The sequence below is a fragment of the Nipponia nippon genome, unplaced genomic scaffold, assembly GCF_047370975.1.
Source record: "Nipponia nippon isolate SJK-2023a ecotype South Korea unplaced genomic scaffold, ASM4737097v1 scaffold_7, whole genome shotgun sequence".
Lineage (NCBI taxonomy): Eukaryota > Metazoa > Chordata > Aves > Pelecaniformes > Threskiornithidae > Nipponia > Nipponia nippon.
In genome coordinates, this window is record NW_028262391.1 from 25,790,146 (window position 1) to 25,810,903 (window position 20,758).

Consider the following 20,758-nt stretch of genomic DNA (forward strand, 5'->3'; position numbering starts at 1 on the left):
TTGCAAATGTTGTATTGCAGTAGCGATGGAGTCCTGCCAATCCACAGCCTCATTCCAGTCTATGCAGTACAAGCAGACGGTGGAGGAGAGTCTGCCTTACGAGGGGAAATCTTCTCTAAATTGTTGGGCTGTATAGCATGAATATGAGTCTTGCTGCTGACCCGATCAGACAATAACCAGATAAAATGTAATCCTTCTGGCCAGGCTTCTTGTAAAGTTGCCTATTTATTTAATCTAAAGCAATAAAGTCAAGCCCTTGCTTAGGTATTTTTATTAATATTTTTACAAGTGGTAGAAGAGTAGCCTTGGGCAAGTCTTTCCTATCTGCATGTCTCAGGACATTATAATCTGAAAGGATGCTGTTGTGGCTGATAGCAGTTGTATAAGATGATTACAAAAACAAGTGACCTTTCAGGCCTGTTTACAAAAGCCATGATATAGAATAGACTATTTCAGTTGGAAGGGACCTACAATGATCATCTAGTCCAACTGCCTGACCAGTTCAGGGCTGATCAAGCTGAAGCATGTTGTTAAGGGCATTGTCCAAATGCCTCTTAAACACTGACGGGCTTGGGGCATCGACCACCTCTCTAGGAAGCCTGTTCCAGTGTTTTGTGAGTCTTTATCCCAGTGGTAAGAGCTCCAGGAGCTATTTTACTGGGGAGTGCAGAAGGGGAATTGACAGAAATTAATATTTAGTCCTGTCTGAGTGTGACTGCAGGTAATGACATGTGAGTTAGTGGTGCACAAAACCTGCAAAAGTAAGAATGAGGAGCTCTTGCTTCAGTTTCAGTACTGTTACTGGCAAATTGCTTTGCCTGTCTCTGCTTTCTACTGTCAGCCTTGTATCACAGTTTGTCCCCTTTTGTACTCTCACTTAGCAGAAGGTCTGTGTCCTTAAACTGCCTAGCAGAGTGGTGTTGTGATCCACTCTGAAGTCTCTTTGCATGCTAGTAACACAAGGAGCTATTCAAAGCCTTTTTTTTTTTTTTTTTTTTTTTTTTTTTTTTTTTTTTAAGAAAAAACAGTTCTGTGTACAGTTTTGGAACACGCTTATACTGAGCACCTTGTGCAGCAAAAAGTAATTGTATTCTTGGAATAAATGGGCAGCAAAATGGTTTCCAAGGGGAGATTATAGACCATGACTAAGATGTGACTTCTGCAGAGCTTTGTTTTAATGACAACATATTGCTGTATATAAAACACATACATTGAGGTAAACTCATATTCTTTGGCACTGGCATCTGAGAGGTTATTGGATGTTCATTGTAACCAGGCAGGCACAACAACAATCTTATTTTGAGTTGGCCTGTAAGCAGCTTTGGGATTACATTGCAAAAAGCTCTGTGGTGCCTGGATTTTATGCATTTGCATTAAACCCCAACAATTCCAGGAAGTGTCTGAGTTCTTGTGCTGCTGATCTCTTGTCTTTCTCCTCACTAAAGACTACGGGGAAGAGAAGAAGGCTGCAGTTATGGCCTAAATCATATGAACAAATAGAGGAATGTCTTCCTCAGTTATTTTTAAAATTATTCTGCAGCTTGACCACCCTTTTCTGGCACGTAGCTCCTAGTTCTTTCAAAACACTGCTTGCTTAAGCAAGATCAGAAAACTGTAAACTACCACATCTTCCAAGCTCACAGTCCCCACTTGCCGTGCTTGATTACAAGGCTATACTGAAAATGGGAGTAAAGTTGAGGACATAAGGCAAAAGATAAGAGGGCAGCTGAGGTGATGTTTCCAGGACCTGGGGCTGAGAGGCAGGCCAGATTCTGCTCCAGACTATGCTGTGGCACAGTATGAACTGGGATCCACTTACTCAGATTGCTGAGCTCTTACTTACTCGTGGCATGTCAGTGGTTTACAAGGGACAACTGCAGAGAGGATTTATATACTAAGGTGAGCGAAGGAGTCACAGTTCAGCCTGTGACATTCAATTTTGGTTTGTGGTGGGCCCTGTTTTACTGGAACTTTAAATGGAATTTGGTATTTCTTTCCTGGAAAGATCTCTGGATAGAAAGCTTGAAAGTTAGCTTCCTTCTGTCAAAACAGAGCACTGTTAAAGACTTCCAAGGTAGTTATGCATGAGCAGATATGTCTGTGTGGGTTAGATCTTGGTAGCTAGGTTGTGACAGGGACAGTGATTAACAGCCTGGCTAATCAATCTGGCTGAAACAGTGAGCTGATATATCCATGCTCCTTCTGGAGCTAGGTCATCGTGGGCTAACTTGGGTATTGATCCTTCCAGTCTTGAATTAAAACTTTAAAATCACCTTGTGCTGCCTGATGCATATGCTGTGACTGTAAGCTGAGATGCTCCCTTTGATTAATAGCTTAATTCCTGACCCTGGCACAGCCTTGCTGTTCCCATGGCCGCTATGTACTGGATGTGATACAACCCAAAAAGCTATTGTGTTTGCTGCCCTGATGCACTGCCCGTCCTAGGATTGAGGAGAGCTGTAAAATTTTGGGGCAAACCTAACTGAACTCTTAGCCGGTCCTAACTATCAGCATCAGCTAAGTGGCTTGTATTGCCAAGTGGCTTCAGGCCCTTGGATTCTCTGGTCTCCCCACCACAGCAGAGGCATGGTGCTGCATCAGAGCAAAATCAACAGACAGATTTATTGAGAGAATAAAATGCAAACTGCCACTTGGCCAGAGCAATTTCTTAATGGTGCTTGAAGTGAGGCTAGAAGTCCCAACTGCAAACTGCTGTTCTCAGGACAGTTGGCTAGTGAGCAGCCACGAACTAATTGGAGCAAGACAGCATTATCCCATGCAGCTGTTCTGTCACGGTTTGCACAGGTGAATATCACTCAGAGCAAACCTTGCTGGTCAAAATCTTTCAAAATACAGTGAGAGCTGTAGGCTGAGAGTGAGTTGTTCTGCTCTCTCCAACTGAGCTGCTCACTGTTCCCCTTGGCTGGAGACGAGGCTGAGTGGGAGTATTCTGCTCAGCATGAATTCCTGCCCTAAGCATTCCTCCCTCCCCGCTGTGCCCCAGTGACTCCTTGATCTGCTGTGCTGCATCGGATTGTCCTAATCCCCTGCTTCCCATGTCCTTTGGGAGCTGGGGGACCCCACGTATGCCAAACCCTTGGTGTGAGTGCAGCCCAGCTAAGGCCTGTAGACTGCTCGGGCAGCTCCCCTTGACCTCAGCCTCTGCTGCAGCAGGAGTCAAGTAGCAGCTTCTTAACCTAGTGCTCTAGTGCTCCTACGTTGGCATTTGACAGGGACCATGTTTTGTCTAGAGGGGGAAATTTACCAACACAAATAATAATATCTGAATATTTTTTGCTGGCGACAGAGTGCAATTAAAAGCTAAATGTCATACAGCAGCATAGGCTGCACTTTTCTAGTGAAAATATTACGTGGTGATTTGGTGGCAGCAGTTAATTAGTTTGGGCAAATGATCTCTTGCTGTGGATGTTTATCAGTGCAATCACATTTATAGTCAAGCTAAGTGGGTAGAAAAAAAGGGAAGGGAATACTCTGCTCTTTTGCGTTAGGGAAAGCAGATCATCAAGCTGTGTGACTCTGCAAGACAGGGACCTGGCTCTGTGCTTTTTTCCTCAGTTCTTTGCTAAACAAAATGCTCAGCAGCAAGAGTGTCTCCTGAAGGTCACTGAGCTGCACACAACAAGAACTGACAGGTCTCTTTCCAGGATCTGACTGAGATGCAGTAAATAAGAGAAAATGAGAGACATCCAGGTTCAGCAGAGCTCTCAGGAGTGTGTGGAAAGCTCAGGCCAAAGTGGATACCAGTGGCTGCACTTTGTGTGCTCAATGCAGACCAAGAGAGGCACAGTGAATGAAAGGACTTCCAAATTATAGAGCACGATTGTGCTAGAACATGTTGCGCTAGGTTTATAGAGGAGGTGTGTGACTGGCACCTTTCCCAAGGAATAGCGCTGAACTTCCATTGAGAGAGCAACTCCTACTGGTGCCCAGAAACATAGTGCCCTTAATTTAACTAAATTTGAGTGAGTTCATGGTGAATATATTCTTGTTGACCAGTCTAGTCTAAAATGAACTATATCAATCTTCTCTATAATTTAAAATAAAGCTGACTTGAACTCATAACATTATAATTTGAATATCCTTAGCTTCAACTATGAAACAGTGTGTAGGCTGACTTGTTAAGTGTATGTGTAGTTTAAAGGATATCTAGTGCATATTTTTGGGCACCACAGTAAGAATGCTGTGGGATGAGTTGGAGAGAATCCAGAAGAAAGTAACAAGAGTAGTCTGGGGAACATGATCTACAGGAGAAGTTTGGATGATTTTTGGGGTGTGCAGTAGAGGAGAATGGGGGAAGACATCAATCTTGAAATACCTAAAAAAGCTGTTGTGAAGGGAATAATTTGTTTCTTATTCATGGAGTGGGGATAGTTGCGGGGGTAAAGGGGGCAGGGAAATCTGTAGCAAAGAAGTCTCAGATTGGATGCTAGATGAAGCCCTGGGAAAAGATTATCTGGAGAGATTATGAGGTCTCAATCAGTGAAGATCTTGAGAAGGAGGCTGGGGAAACCTTTCTCAAAAGCTACTATGGCTGTTGATTCAGCTTTGGAGCAGATGGACTGGCAAGAAGACTTTGTGAGGCTCCCTTCTAGTCTTTCCTTTTGTAGACAAGGTCAGAATGAACACTGGGCCACCACCTATGCCTTGACATGCAATTCAAGTAATTGGCTTAATTTATATTTTTGTTTTATTACTGCACAGTAAATAACTTTTGTTCCATTCCAATAGTCTTTACTCTGGAAAAAAATTTATTCAGTCCTTTCTGCACAGTTAAGAGCACAGCTATAGTTCCAAGATATTTCCTGCTAACTTGTTATGTATTTAAAAGCATTTTATGTATTTGTGAAGGATGAAGATGACTTTACAGGCTCCCCTTTCCACTTTTACTGACATGTTGTGTAGATGTTTGAGTTGTGACTATTGTAGAACTCAGCAGGGTAGTTGGATGGTCCCGTAGATAATTCAAACTACCTGAGACGTGGGGAGGAAGTACTAGATAAAGTTTGGGATTCTAGGTGGCTTAGTACCCCGTCTTGGAGAACTTATCCGTGGCGAGTCTCTATTCTGTTCCAAAAATGAGCAAAAAACATCACTCGTGACTAATTTAGATATGATAGCATTTAACCGTTTTATTGACATCATCAGTTCCTGGTGTGTGGGAGACAGAATCCAGATGCCAAACGTTATCAGGGAATGTTTTCAGCAGCAAAGCGCTGCTCAGTAGTTAATGGTAGATGCAATTTTTGGTGGGTTGTCTCGCACACTGTCTTCCAGCAACACTGTGCTACATCTGCATTTTCTTGCCTTCCTGACCCCGTTCTTTCTCTAACATGGGTTAGCAACTACTAAAAATGGTATTGTATACCCACTGGGAGTGAGGGTTCCAGATTCTGCTGTGATGCCTCTGGGGCTATCTCTGTGTTGTTGAGTATGATCTCGAAGTAGCTGCATTCAGCTGCAGACTTGGTCATCTTACAGCAGGGAGATAACTGGGGAAGGATTGAAGGAGATGTAAATCAACTGCTGGACCAAGAGAAAATTGAAGCAAACTCTCAACATCTTTCTCATTTGAACCCACCATAAGCTGTTCACGGGGCCTGGGAATACAATTTGTATTTACAAGTTGTTCTCTCAAGCCAAAATTTGCCTGTTGCTTCTCACTGGATAAATGCAGTCCATTAGTCAGAGACTGAAGGGGCTTGTTCCAGTAATTGAATTGTTTCAAACTGGTTTCTGGAACAAATTTATGTGGCTTCATATGTTGTTTCCAAGGCCCATATCCTCTCTTCTCGCTACAGTGGAGACTGATAGTGATTATATTAGGTTGAGTGGTAGCAAGAGGGAATCTGCCCCTTCTACAGAATACTAGTTGTGGCTACGGGGCTGAGGGACATCCTCCCCTTCCTGGGCTGAGGGTAGGAAAACAAGCAGAGTATCTTGCTGGCTTCACCTTGTAAAAGCCTACGGGTGATACAAAGGTAAAGAGTACGTTGATTTGGTCAAAGGTCCTCTCTTCCCTGCATTGTTTACCCAGTGATTCCAAGAAAGCAAGCTGGTGGATTAGGAGGAATTCTAGAATATTCCAAGTTCAGGTATAGTATTTGTAGTTTTAGGGGATTTTTTTTCTTAATAAATTGAATAAATGCAACAGAAAAATGAGGAGTGGCATACTCTTATAGGTTTATGCTGTAGCTGCACTGCACTAATGATGTATTCAGAAAATATTCTGCCCTGCCATTGTGTTAGGAGATGGATTCTTCCTCATTAGAGGAAAAAGAACTTTGAATCATGGAGGTATTACAGTGAGAGTATCATGGGTGGAGAGGGGTATAGGCTGGGCATAAATTTTAAAGTTCCTTTCTTAAAAGTAGAAGAGAATTTTCTGTTTGTAGATGTGCCTTAGTGTGGGAAAGGAAAATTTATGTAATTGTAGTGATTTGGAGTAAAACAGTACTGTGATGCTCAGGACTCTCTGTTTGCTTGTTCTCCTGTTCAGCAGCATGCTTGGTCTTGCTCTGCTTTTTCCACATCACACAGATGAAAGCAAGAATTTACTTGAGTACGGGTAATAATAGCCTCACTCACTGATGTTGAAAGTATAAATTAATAAATGCAGAAAAAATGTTTTGCAGAAAAAATGTTTTGCATCATGAGTCCTTTTTGGTCAAGGTAGATCTGTTCATGATATGATGCAGCCTGCATCCTTCCTCCCCTTTGCTTGCTGATATTAGATACAGCTGCTGTGCTTACTTTCTAATGGAAGACAAGGTGGTCAGCTGTGAGTCCACTGAGCACTCCTGCATGCTTTGCCCCATCCTTGGAAACATTCAAGGACTGGCTAGATGGGGCTCTGAGCAACCTGATCTAGTTGAAGATGTCTCTGCCAATTGCAGGGGGGTTAGACTAGATGACCTTTAAAGGTCCCTTCCATCCTAAAGCGTTCTATGATTCTATGCTTACTTCTCTTGCTGCTTAACTCCTGGTGTGATCTTGCCTTTATGGTGGATAGTGTCTGCTCTGGACTCTCTTTGCACATTGTATAATTTTGGGTTTTGTTGTCTTCTTGACTGTGGAAATACCTGGAATTTTAATGTGAGAAACTTTTCTGCCTAAAACTCCTATTTCCAGGTAATTAATTCTGTGACTGTGCTGAAGATGTTGCTTTTTGTGCCTAGGAAAATATTGACAGGAGGCTGAATTAGATGCAAGTGTAAGAAAAACCAACCAACCACTACCAACAAAAAAACCTAAAACCAAACCACAGCAAACTTCTTTTCCTGCAGTTGTATTTCAATTCGTTTTCAAAAGGGAGATCTAATTGTGATTATTCTAAGGAATAAGGTGGACGCTCAGTTGAGGAGGTAGCATTAATTGTGGTGAAATGGGGTTCACACTATTTCCATTCCCCAAAAGGGAGAAGAAAATAGTAGTCAAGTCAGGAAGCCATCCTCACACAGGCCAAACTCAGCTCTTGCTTGGGTTTGACTGATTTCACAGGTCAGCTTTTCACATGTTCTAGCAATAGCTAGGGCCAGGAGGATCAAATGTATTTCATATGCAACCATGCCCGCAGCATTGTCACCAGTAGCATAGAAGCCTTCTCCTCACAATTTCCAGGTCAGTTCTTCAGCTGTCATCATTTTGGAACTGAGAAAACCTACCAATTTCTTCATCAAACCCAGACTTTGTTATCAGTCCCAGAACCCATTGCTCAGAAGAGTAACATCCTGATAACAAGCTTCTCTGCCTCTTAAAAGGCTGGATTAAACTGGAGTTGGCTAAAAAGTGAAGTTGTGGATTTAGTGGTGAAGTCATTGGAACTGTGATGATCCATGACCTGAGTGCCAAATGTTCCTGGATTTTGGTTCTCAGTACCCAGGCCCACTCCTAAGTGACAACTCATACCTTTGGTGATCCCAACCACTGCAGAATGTGATGAGAAATGATGGGTACAAGTAAAAAATTCATGTATTGTGCCTACAATATTGCTTTCACCTGAGCCAAAATCTGGGACGGCTAACATCAAAGGATGCTATTTTGTTGTTTTGGACTGGGAGTACTAATTATAATGGGAATACTAATTATAATACTTTTCATAATCTCTCTGCTAATACCTTGTTTAGTTGTGAATTAATCTTTTCTTTTTGTCCCTCCCATATAGTTTCTGTTCACCATTAAAAGAGATATGCGTACATGGAGACCATTTTTATTTCACCTCTGAGAGAGCTTTCTAACCTTTATCAGACTGGAATTGCCATGCTGTATTGAAACAAGGCAAGCACAGTTGTGCCTCTTTTGATTGTTTTGAAGTTGACGTTTTTGAGATTATGCAAGGAGCGATCTGGATCTGTGCAGTTTGGTGAAGAGCTCAAACCTTTAAGGTTACTGTGAGGTTAATAATGAAAACTCATATAGCTCAGAAAATATGCCCTGGAATGGATTGGAGACAGTGCTGTGTACAGAACAATTATTCCCAAGAACAACAATTTCCAGTTCAAACAAGCTCAGACTGTATTTACAGCAAAGGGATACAGGGGTCAAGGGGATTGTTTAAGTTCTGATACGCTTTGATGATATCCACTACATTTTCAGCAGGAAAGATAAGCAGACACCAGGAACATAGTCCAGAAATGGTAGTTTCCTGCCTTCAGTAGAATTGCACCTGCTGAGTTCAGAAAGGGACTCAAGAGGAAAAAGAAGTCCCATTTTCAGAGCTTGTCCTTTGCATATGTGTTTGAAAGGAAGGAAGGCAGACAGAAATGTAATTAATCAAGGTGCGAGGAAACAGGATTGTAAAGAGATTAATACACATCATCTGCATGTATAATGGCTCTGTCAGCTGCATGACAGCCTCTATGAAGGGGCTGTTGTCTGACACGGTGGAATTTAGAGCTCTACGAGGCTAAGGCAGGTGAAGGTGGGGAGGATGCTACAGAGCGATGTGGGTCCCTATTTCCCTCATCCTTTGGTTGTGTTCTGATCACTGCAGAACTGGGAAAAGAAGGGGAGAACAGAGGGTCAACACAGTTTGTTGATATAAACAAAAGGCTAATTTGTAAAGATTTGTGAGTTTAATTTGGGCTAGTTTGTGAGTAGAAGGGGCATACCTGAATGGCTAGAGAGTATCCTCCTTGCATTTGTCTGCCATTGTCCTGTATGGGACTGCAGTTGCTAGCAGTGCTGGCTGTCTCCAGCAAGAGTAAGGGATGAGGTCTGTTAATCATTTTGCTTTTCTAGGCTATCACAAAGGAGCTGCATTGCGGCATCGCCCCCTAAGTCAGGCTGATACTGTGTGCTGCAATTTACTGCTCTGAATGCAGTATGCCAAATACCAAATATATGTGCGTGGAATATCGGTCATTGCTGCACCTGCATGGCCTCATGGACTTAAAATGCATCCTAAATTTTTTCACAAATTTTATAGCATGCTAAACTTCCATGATCCCCAGTACGTGCTACGTGCCTCGCTCACTGATTTTAATCACTAGAATAATCCTCTTTTAAAGCTCCTTTAAAATATATCAGCAATACTCTCACTAGTCTCTCCTGTCCCTGAATTCTGGATTTTACAGAAACTGAGAAGCAGTAGACCAGTATCTCCCATGATTGCTTCTGGGGAAAAATCTGGAGAAGTGAAGTGAATGTTAAGGAGAGCTACTTCAGCCCTGCCATGGTGTGCATGGCAGTACAGCATGCAATATGCACCTTGCCCTGCTGTTTTTTTTCCTCCTGTTGGTCTCTCCAGGTCACTCTTTACACACTCCATACTTGTCAAATAAAACAAATGTTTTTTGGTGCTGAGAGCACCAGTCACTGTCAAAGCAAAGATAAATGGCTTTCCAGGCTGGGCAGACTTCTGGGAATTTGTTTTAGAGGGGTTATTTTTTTTTTTTTTTTCATATCGGAGGAAGAAATTTATATCTTTTGACAGTACTCTCCTGGGGGACTCTTTCCTTTATTGATACTTCAGTGTTGTCCTTTGATGTAATAATCCTGCATTGCATAGTCTGTCACTCAGAAATGATGAAGTTGGGCTTTTGGTGCAGGGGGATACCACCAAAGCTCAAAATAAAAATAATTATTTAAATCTACAAGACAGAGACAACAGCTATGCCTTAACTTAAAGGAAGATGCTACTGCACAGGACTATTCATGATGAATATGAAAATAAGCCAGCAGCTTGGTTTCAGAGAAATATAATCTAAACTGACAAATTTTGTGTTTACACTTCATCCAGGCTATGTCATCAGCCAACTTAAATACACAGATACTTACAAGTAGCCCTTTCATTGCATAATTTTATTTTTTAATATACCTCAACTACATTCTACTCTGTAACACTTTTCTTTTTGGAGAAAATAATCTGTTTGTAAATATGTAAAAAATGGGCTGCAAAGATAGAGAAGTCAGCTTGGTTAAATTGTCAGGGAAAGGAGAAACTGGACACTTAGATTCACTATCCTAAGTGAACATGCATCAGGTATAAGACCTTTGGAAAGTAAGGTTAATTTAAATTTCACTTCTAAGTTGGCAAGTTGTTACTGGAAGAATTCCTTTGCCATTTACTGTAGTTCTGAGGAACAGTGATCTTTAGACACTGAAGGACCAAATCATTGTATAACTAATGCACATCCTTCAGTGTATTTGAGCACTTTTGAAAGCTAGGTGACATGGGGCTTGGGTTCGTGTTGTCTTTTCCCCTGCCCCCCAGTCATATACAGCATAGCTGGAGAGATGTTTGGAAAACTAGAACGTGTTTCTGGAATTGTGAGCCTGGAGTCTGGAGCAGAGTCTGGAGCAAGTTATTTGTATTTTTTTAGCTGCTTTGAAAAAGCTAAGAGTTGGGAAATAGTAAATGTACGGTTTCTGTTCAGAAACAAATAATTTTCCTATTCTCATTGGTGGCATATGGGATCTAAATAAGAATCAATTCATAAATGGAAATAATAACAGCGGCACTGTGGAATTAAGTGTTTTAAATTTTGGCTAATCACAGGAAAGGTCAAAATTGACATATCTGCCTTTAAGTGAAAGGATTATTGTTTGTTTGGTGAGTTCAGACAACTGATAAAGAATTGCAGGTTTGTTGACCAGTGCTGTGCACTAGAACAGATGAACAGAGTTGCTCTGGAAGGCACTGTCTTTGTTTTAGCCTGTTTTGATTTTGCAAGTTACACCACTAATGTCAAATTTGCATTTGACAATGGAAATCAAAGATTATTTTTACTGCTTCAGCTATGTTTCTAGAACAATGTCCCTTTTCTGACATGTGCCTTTGGTAAAGCTGCATTTGACTGTACACTGTATGTACTGGTCGAAAGAAGAATAGGCTTCCTTTAGGTAATGTCACCTCTGAAAAGGCTTCATCTTCTCTTACCTTTTTAAGAGACCTTATTCAATTTGGTCACTGCTAATCAGCACTGCTTTTTTATTAGTTAGTATTGAGATTACATTGCTGCTTGTGTTAATATACTTTTGCCACTTAATTTTACCATCTCCAGCTGGGGATGGGTTCAACTTTTAAATCAGTCTCCAAAGCTTCCAAAATATTCTGTGTTGCATCCAGTGATCTGTAAGTGGTAATGTGTCGTTTTGAATTCATAGTTCAAAACGCACACTTAGCATCTCAGGCTCATGATTTGCTGAAATGCTGATCTTACCAATTCTGCTATTCTTATCTCCTTGTTGAAGCCCACAGTAAACATCCTAAGTAATGAATTTAACTATTAAAGGCACCCTGACCAGTGTGACCTTGCCAGAATGCTTTCTCCTTTTAAAGGGATGATTAATAATGGCTTTGAATTTAATACTTGATGTATTCCAAGAGGAATAATGTTTTCCTTGGAAGAGTTTTCTTGCTGTAGGGTGAGAGTGCATCTAACACGTTCAGCTATAATTTGGACCTGAAGCTGAATGTTGTGAAAACACTCTGAAATAAGGTACCTTCTCACACCAGTTTCCTTGGAAACTTAAAATTATTGAATGTGAAGTCTCTTTTTTTCATCTGATATTTGAAAATTTATTGAGATGCATCAATCAACAGGTTCAGTATCTCAAACTTAATTCTTTAAATTTGATTTGCAGTAATATATCGTATCTGCACCCTCAGATTTCCAGGGAGCAAATACTTCACACTACTACACAGTATGAACAGTATCGAATGTATAAGGCTGTAAGGCTTGTCCTTGAGCTCTTAAATATATTTCATAAGAATTTGGCTGTCCATGTACAGTTTGAAATTATTTTGGTGTGGAGTCTTTCACTTTCATATATATCACTGGCAGGGAAGTCTGGAGGCCCTGGGGAGGACAGGTAGTGAGGGCTGACTGGTGTGGGGACTACTGGTGTGAAGCGTGCTCCCAGCCATGCAATGAGGGCAAGAGACTGCGCCATCCTCTCATCCAGATCACCTCTGTGCTCCAACCTCCTTCTTCCATTGGTTTGTAGAGCTGGTCTTCAACACAGGTGACATAGCAGTACTGGATACTAAAATCAGTCAGTCCTGGACTCTGGCAGTGAAGTTTATGCTCGCAGAACTGTAAATGTGCAATGTCTGAGTTTGAAATTTCCACCTTGTCTCTGTTCATGAGGTCCCTCTAAACTGAGCTTCTATTCTGCACCCATCTTCCAGTGGAGATGGTCTTGTGCCTTTGTCTACTCAGAATATAAAGACTGGATTATATTTGGCCATGTTCAGCATCTCTCCTGTAGCTTGCTCAGAGCTGATCTCCCAAGTCTGTTCTGAATAACACCAAAGAAGAATCATCCTGACTAACTCAGAGCCTGACTTTGCCTCCTTTCTTTGTGTAGTGTTGTGTGATTCAAACATGTATGCTGCAAAGAGCCTGATCCCTTAGCTATCGTAGCAGTTGTAGTTAAATAATATTAATCCTTGATTTCCTGTTTTCCCTTCGGAAATATTTGGTAGCTTGATCTCGGGGATTTTCTTAGAACTCAGATTAAAACATATATAGGGACAGGGGCATTTCCTAAAGGTAAAGCAGTTTTACCATTATTTTTAATGAAAAGACTGTAGCCCCAGTATGAAACCAGAAGATCTGTTGTGTGTTACATGACGACTGGTCATTCAAAATAATCTCAACAAAACAATCTTGCTGCCCCTTGAGACTTACACTTGATAATGCACAAGAGCAATTGAAAGTCTTCTCATGGCATTCATTTTTAATTACTTCTGAGGTACAAGGTCATAGATATAAGCCACTTGTCAGCCTGGATATCTTCACAAAGATAAAGGCTAGATTTATAGCATTATGCAGAATTCTGGGAAAAAACAAAGGTCACATTTTTCAAATGTAAGTGTTCAAAGTTAGCATCTTAAATCCGTCTTGAGACGGCTTATATAAACAGCCTGCTTTTCAGAAATGCCAAGCAGTGGCTCTTTGTGCTGACTGTGCTGGAAGCAGTACGTGCCCATTGCATCTGTGTTATTCATCGTGTCGGTTAGCTAGCTATAGGCTTGTAGGCCTCGTTTTGGGGTCTGGTGTTAAATAGTTTTGTCTTAACCAAAGGTGGCTGCATTGTTAAAGGTTTTAAATTATTATCAAGACAATTCTTCATTCTTAATTGCTCAAGTTATAATGCAGATTACTCCATTATAAGAAAAGCCCATGTTTTTTTTTTCCTGCTCCAGGTTTGACTGTCGTGAAAATAGCGTAAGGAAGTTGATATTTCCAAGCAAAGTTGGCATGACTGGGTGCAACACTTTAAAGACTTTTGTGATGTGAATTGTTTTACTTCCTAGTGACAATTCTTCATAAAAATGACCTTAACCATTCTTTACAGCGTGGTCTTTTTCAAACCAGTAGTTAAAGCTTAGTGTATAGTGGAATTTTCTTGTTTCTAGACTGTGACATACGACTGAAGAAAACTGCATGTTTTTTGTCAACAAAATCTTTAGCAAAGACTTAGCTTCCGAGCTCTTGGTCTTCTGAGGGTGTACTTGGATGTAAAGACATAATAAAAGCACAGAATCTTTGGAAATATAAATCAACCAGAATTTCCTACAGCATGTTTACATTCTTTCCTTTGTTTAATAAAGTAGCAAGTACAAGAAAGAAGGCACTATGAGAACCTATGATAGCTTGGGTGTCTAGCACTTTCCTATGAGTGCTCTTAGGAAGTTGTTTTAGAGGTGAAGCAAACATCACAGCTAAATCAATATAATTAAAACAGACAAGGGCAGTGTGAGATTTGGGAGATAACAGCACTTGCATTGAAAAATGCCAATTAAGTCCCTGGGAAGTACCTGCAGAGGTAGGAGGAATAACAATTGTTGAGACAATATGGGGGAATATTTTCTATTGAAGGTCTTCATTTGAGGGTTAGCGATGACTAGAAGCATTGATTATGTCCAAATTGTTTTGAGGCTTTTTTTGTTTGCTTTCTGAAGGAGAAAGAAAAGATCAAAACACAGAGTTTGAGTACATTTGAGTATGAACTAGGGCTTTGGTCCGGATGAACTCAGATTACGTAATGGCAGAGCAGTAAGACTCGGTAGCAATAAGATAGCGTGGCTCCTTTGTTTGCATGTTCCCACAGGGAAGTTTCATATACTTGTACAAGTAAAAGATGAGAGAAGCCCAAAGGTGACATTCAGGAGTGATGCCACATGTAGCCGTGCACTGAAGTAGTGGCAGATGTTGAGATCATATAGGGGAATCTGTGGGAATAATCTTTTAAGAAAACAGTGTGTCTTTTTTTGCCAGATTGCTGATCTTCCAACTTGTGGGATGTGCCTATAAGGTTTTGAAAAGCTGGAGCAGATGCTTTCCTAAAAATAAATAAATACATTTTAAAAGCCTGAAATCTTATCGACAAAGCCCTTTCAAACTCATGTTTGTCAGGCTTGTCAGCTGCACTAACATTCTTTGATGTTGCTTTTACCTCCCGTGTTTGCTGAAGTAGGTGTTGTCCACTGTAAATAACTCTTGTTCTGATTTCCTGGCTCATTTGCTTGAATTTCCTCAGTTGGTGTTACACTTTTGAGTAAGAATGGGTGGATGTGGAGACATGGACATGGTATTTTCATCTTTGCAGGTGAGCTGAAAGCTTATCTGAGGTTACTGCGGATCTGAAGTGACCCTGACCATGCTCTACTAGACGGTGCCAGATATGTTGTTTCCCAACCAGCAGCCTGTCAGTATTTTGGGAGACAGTTGTCTGATGAAAGGGCAGCTTTGTTGATGTTGTTTTTTACTTCAGGGGAGGAGAGTTTGGTCTGGGTTTGATTTTTACTTCAAGGTATAGCAGGCATAGGGCTAATCAGCAGAGTTAAATGGACAGGTGAAAATTCAGCATGAGTTTGGAATGTTGGTGTTTGTTATCTGTTAGAAACAAGAAATGCAACCATTTTAGTTTTCCACAGAGGAAACTTTTGAAAAATTATGATGGATGGTTTCACCTACCCCTTCCCTCCAACTCCTTTAAATAGCAGCTACATCAATGAATAAGACTTCTTGTTGGGTCAGTAAATGACATGCCAGATATTCCAACCAGTACATCCTACCAAGGATACAGTAAAGAATATGCCTGGATACTAGAAGGGATTTGTCTGCTAGTTTTGATTGCTACAATTGATTTAATGTTTAGATTGTGATAGGGCTTAAAGGACTGAACTAGAATTGGCCCCATCATGTTCAACATTGTCCAGACATAAAGTAAATAGCATTTCCAATGACGTCCATCTGAAAAACAAGAGCAAACAGGTTGGTATGGATGAGTAATCAGACCTGAGCAAATAAACAACAAATAAACAACATGCCTGCTTTTTTCCAAGTCAGTAGCTGTGACAGGAACACGGCCAGTGAATTAATAGTTTGTATGCAGTGCAACAGAGGGGCTTTTCAACAGAGGATCAGGCTTTGGATCAAAAAAGTACATTTATGTGATTTCCTATCCGTTTTTACCATTGTTTCCACTCTTCAAATCTAGTTAAACTGCTCCCCCTCTTCTCTCTCCCGCTTGTAACATTACTCAACAGGCAAGGAAGGGACTGGGGGCAGCTCTCTGCCGCATGTCTGCCAAGGCAAAGCAGACCAAGCTGCAAGTGCGTAGCAAGTGGTAACGTGGGAGTCAGAGCTGCAGAGCCATTCATAATCCGCATCTCTCTTCCCCATAATTATCTCCGCTACCCGAGAGAGCTGAGGACTCCCTTAAGCCTCCCTCCAAGTCATTTAGATTCTAATTGGGATTTAAAAACTCTTGAAACCTGAGTGGGTGGCTCAGTGCATTATTGCTGATGAATGTTACCCTGGTTGATGCGCCCAGGAGAACCACAGAGGACCTGCGCTCAGCTTTCCATTGAAGAACTGTGTCCTTTTTGTTTTCGAGCATGTATTTGCTCTTTGCCTCAGCTAATTAGGAACTGGTTTCATTCACAACAGCAATTCCATTTGTGGCATTATACCAAAATGTTAATTTAATTTTGTTATGTTGAACCCTTTCCCTTCTTAATGTTTCTTTAAAATGGAGGCAACGAAGCTTGCTTTCTCCACTTAAATATGTTCTGCCTCTCCTGCTAATTCTGTGTTCTTTTTTTTCTCAAAGATTCACTGAACACAGTTTCATTACCTGCTCAGAAATGTCATCATGAGGACCTTAGCTCTCTAAGGCTTGGCTTTGCAGGCCCATGTCCTTGGTTGATTTTTTTGGTTTGTTTTTTCTTTTTTTCCCTCCTGTAGCTCATACTAACTGGTCATTGTTCCCTTGTTGCTAATTCCCTGCCAGACTTCCCTCTTCCTGTTAAACTGGCCCACAACCATAAGCAGAACGATGTGAGAGGGTCCATCAGCACAGTAAAGAGCTGGAGAATTGCACTGCTGGGGCAGAAGTGGGATGACATCACTCTGATGGGTTTTACTGTGGCAGCTGCATAGGGACCTCCGTATATCAAGCAGCTGATAAATGAAGCACATAATTCAGAACAGGACTGATGGAGGCTGCAGCACTACTGTGGCAGCTATTTCTAAGGGAGATGAGGGTTTAGCAATTCAGAATGGGGGAAGAGGAGGGTGGACGGGCTCTTTTCACCTGGGCAATGTAGTCTGGGTTTGGTTTCCCCACCCCACACACCCCTTTTGTTTGTTTATCGTCTTAAATCTCTGGAACTACTCCCTTCACCAGCTGCAATGTACTTTCCTGTGGGCACTGCACACAACCACAGCAATCTCTGCTCAGTGAGGCAGAGGGAATGATGTTGTTAGCTCTGAATTAATTTGCTCTGTGAGTGTAAATCAGGCTTCTACTGTTATTTCAGTGAATTATTTTAAATGTAAATGCTACAGAGACAAATTAAATGTGTGGATGTGGTACTGAAAAAGCACACTTGAAAGAGAGATACTTCAAATACACAAAAGCTGTTCCCTTTGTCATTAATATAATGTACTTTTAATAAACTATGGATGCTCTTGGCTTTCAAAGCTGTCTGTAATCATCATGGATTCCTGTCCCAGCCTTACCCCTGAAAGCTGTAGGCAGTAAGTCAAGCGAAAACAGATAACCAAAATTTTGGGGAAACTGCCTCTAGCCCATTTTCCTTCAGTCCTGGATCATTATTCAGGCTTCTGACCCAGGCACGTGGCTGGAGATCCTCGCCAGCGGGGAGCTACGGGGGTTCATTCCAGCTGAGACACAAACTTACATGACTTTGAGAGATCTCTGTTAAGAGGACTGTGCTAGATTTGGGGCTGCAGTGCCCAGCTGCTCTGAGGAAACTGTTCTAGAAATTTATTCTGTGTTTCTTCAGTGAGAAGGTGGGATTTTTTATTTTTTTTTTGTGGCAGTAGTATTGGTTTTTGGAACAACTTGTGTTCACTAATTCGTGGCACTTGGAATGTATGAAGCAAATCCATCCTTTGAGAGAGGAGAGGAATTCAGACATGGTGAACCTATACTAGGTGACACAGTCCAGAGTTCAGTTAAGATGAATGGTTAATGTTTGTTTTCAGTCTGTGACCTTCAGTACATCATCTAATCCCAACTTCTTTTGGTTTCTCACTGGTTAGATGAACAACACAAGGCTTCTCTCATTTTTTTCCCTCCCCATCATCTTCTCTTGGTTATTAAGATCAAGGCTGTTCCAGTGTAGCCCAGCTGTTTTGTTTTCCAGTGTCAGATAGGCTTGATCATGGCTCCCAAGAGTAAACATCCTACCACACAGGCAGCTGCCTGTGTGCATTTCAAAGTATCCAAACTTACCTGTAAGCAGGATGCAGCTGGCAGGCCACTAGCTGGGGTGGCTGTGAGTTGTACAGCCGCGGTTTATACTGTGGCCATTGGATGGCATGTCTCTCACTGTGGGCACAGAGTGCTCTTCTGTGTGAAACCACAGAGCTGATAACAGCCTCAATGGCTTTCTGATGAAATGGAGAGCTCTGTAACTGTGTAGGAGAAGTACCTGAAGGAGCAAGGTGGGGGCACAAGCAGAGCCCAGCCAGGACCCTTCCCACTGCTGACTCCTTATGCCTGCATCCCAAAGCCTGTAGGAGGGTGTAAGGGTGAACCCATATACCTTCTTCCTCTGGACCATTTTGATCAAGCTTTGTTTGATTTTTGTAGAATTCTTCCCTTTTGTTTTTGTGACTGTCCTTGAACGTAGCCTGTCTCAGTGCTGTCTGCTCAGGCACTTGAACGCAGCCCACCTGGGCCAGTTGCTGTTTTCAGTGCCATTTTTTGTATGACTTTTGCTGCTTCATATCCTCAAGCTATTTCTTCGTAGAGTCAGGCTCTTGACACCTTATTGTGTATTCAGATGCATAAAAAAGGGTTTGTGCAGCATTCTTTCATGAACTACTATTGCTAGAATTATCCATCTGCTTTTATGGCATAAATCCCGAGCTCAGGCTTGGACTAACAATAGTATAAAGCAGAGTTTTAATACTTGCACAGAAGGCTGTAGTACTAAATGTTGGTGACAACGCCTCCCTGTGTTCCTATGTATGGGATTTGTTGCTATATTTAGTGAAATTTATCAGAACAGCTGTATAAAATATGGAGAAATCTGCTTGAGCTAATTGGATGCTTGGCATTACTTTTTGACAGAACATTGTTCTTTGGTTGCCTGATTGCCAGGGACAGGTCAGATCAGTGGTTTCAGAGAGACACAGAGAGGTCAGCTGTGACCGTACAAGTGGATTTCAGTGTTAAACGGAGATGAGCATTTGTGGGGGTGGGAATGAGGCATCCAAGTCAACTATCATGCAGCTTAATAGTTGCCTGTCCGACTAGTACTGTGCTGTTGAGGAAGCTGATAGACTATTTCAGCAATCTCTGCGAACTTGTCTTTAAAGATTTTTGTATAGTGTTTGCTTCTTTTCTACTTGACCTAGTTTATGCTGTGCATGTTCAGTCACTACCTACATTAGAAGCCTTCATTCTCCTGCTGCCTTGATGGATTTCTAGTGCATTGGGTCACCATTCCAGACTACTGTTTTATTTATTTATTTGTAATCATGTCTCCCATGTAAGCTGCTTCAGAGCAAATTCTTATTTTTCATTAGTTTTATTCTTCCCTGGAACATTAGTTAGTTTGGGAAAACGTATAATGGCTATCTTGGGCCATCCTGCCTCAAGGATTGAGAACTTTCATATGACTAGGAACTGTGGTTTTTGGCGAGAGATGGCCATGAGGATTTTTCTGCCAGGAAAACTAATCCAAAATGCAGTAGCAGATTTTGAGACTGAAGGAAATTGATGAGCTTGGTAAGATCAGAGAAGAAAAACAGATCTCTAGTAAAAGCAAACACAGCTTTCAAGGCACTTAGCAGAGGTATAGAGCATTTTAAGTAATACAGATAAATATCTCCCTGGAGCTTTTGCTTTTTCATCTAAGCACAGATCAGAGAACAAATAGGAAAATGTGGGGGGGGAAAAAAACAAGAGCTTTAAAGATGTCAATGAACATTTTTCAAGCTGAAAATTACTTTTAGCAGTGAAAATAGCAGAAGATGCATAAGGCAAAAGCAATGAAGCCGTGCATAAAATAAGGAAAAAGAATGAGATCAGAGGGATGCAAAGAAAGTTTTGAATTAAGTGACTGCTAACTTCCTTCTTATAAATGATTTCTTTTTATTTGTTCTTGAAAAACATTTCTAATTTGTTTTTGTTGCTGTACTAATACACTGAAAGTTGTTCATTGCTATCAGATAAATGATTTTCAGACAGTGTATGAGCAAAAAGTGATACTTTAATGCTCTTTAAAAAAAATAAATTTAAGTGCAAACTATGGTAATTCTGCAGAAAATGATAATATCAGTGGCATTCCAGCAGTTTTTGAGTTTTATATTAATGGGCTAGGTCTTCACCCCAGAATTGCTTTATGTGCAATCTATACTACTGGTAGGTATTCGGTAGAGAACTTCTGTATAATGATATGGTGTGTCAGAGCAAAGCTATGGGAATGCTTGATGTTTTTTGTGAAATGTCACTTAAAGTTGAATGGTTGGGTAGTTACGCGCTTCCACAGAGAATTCTGCTTTAATCATAAGCTCATAAGCACCCCCGTGTCCTGGACTGCCATCAATACTGAATGGGGTTCCAGGTTTAGACAGTGAATATCTTTGCTACATTGTGCGTATTTATTGAATTCAAAGCATAAACAATCAAGTACTTAGTTCAAAAATAGCTCACTCTAGTCATTTTGATGTCAAGTTACTGCACTGAACTGATAGCTGCTACACTGAATTTACACCTCACCATGTTATTAGAAGTAATGAAATGA

The 20,758-nt window shown here is 41.1% G+C and overlaps 1 protein-coding gene across 1 annotated transcript in view; it reads left to right on the forward strand.

The window, feature by feature from the left end:
* Positions 1–20,758, forward strand: part of ARHGEF4 (Rho guanine nucleotide exchange factor 4) — a 197,359-nt gene that overhangs the window by 128,144 nt on the left and 48,457 nt on the right. The gene's annotated exons all lie outside the window — the stretch shown is intronic.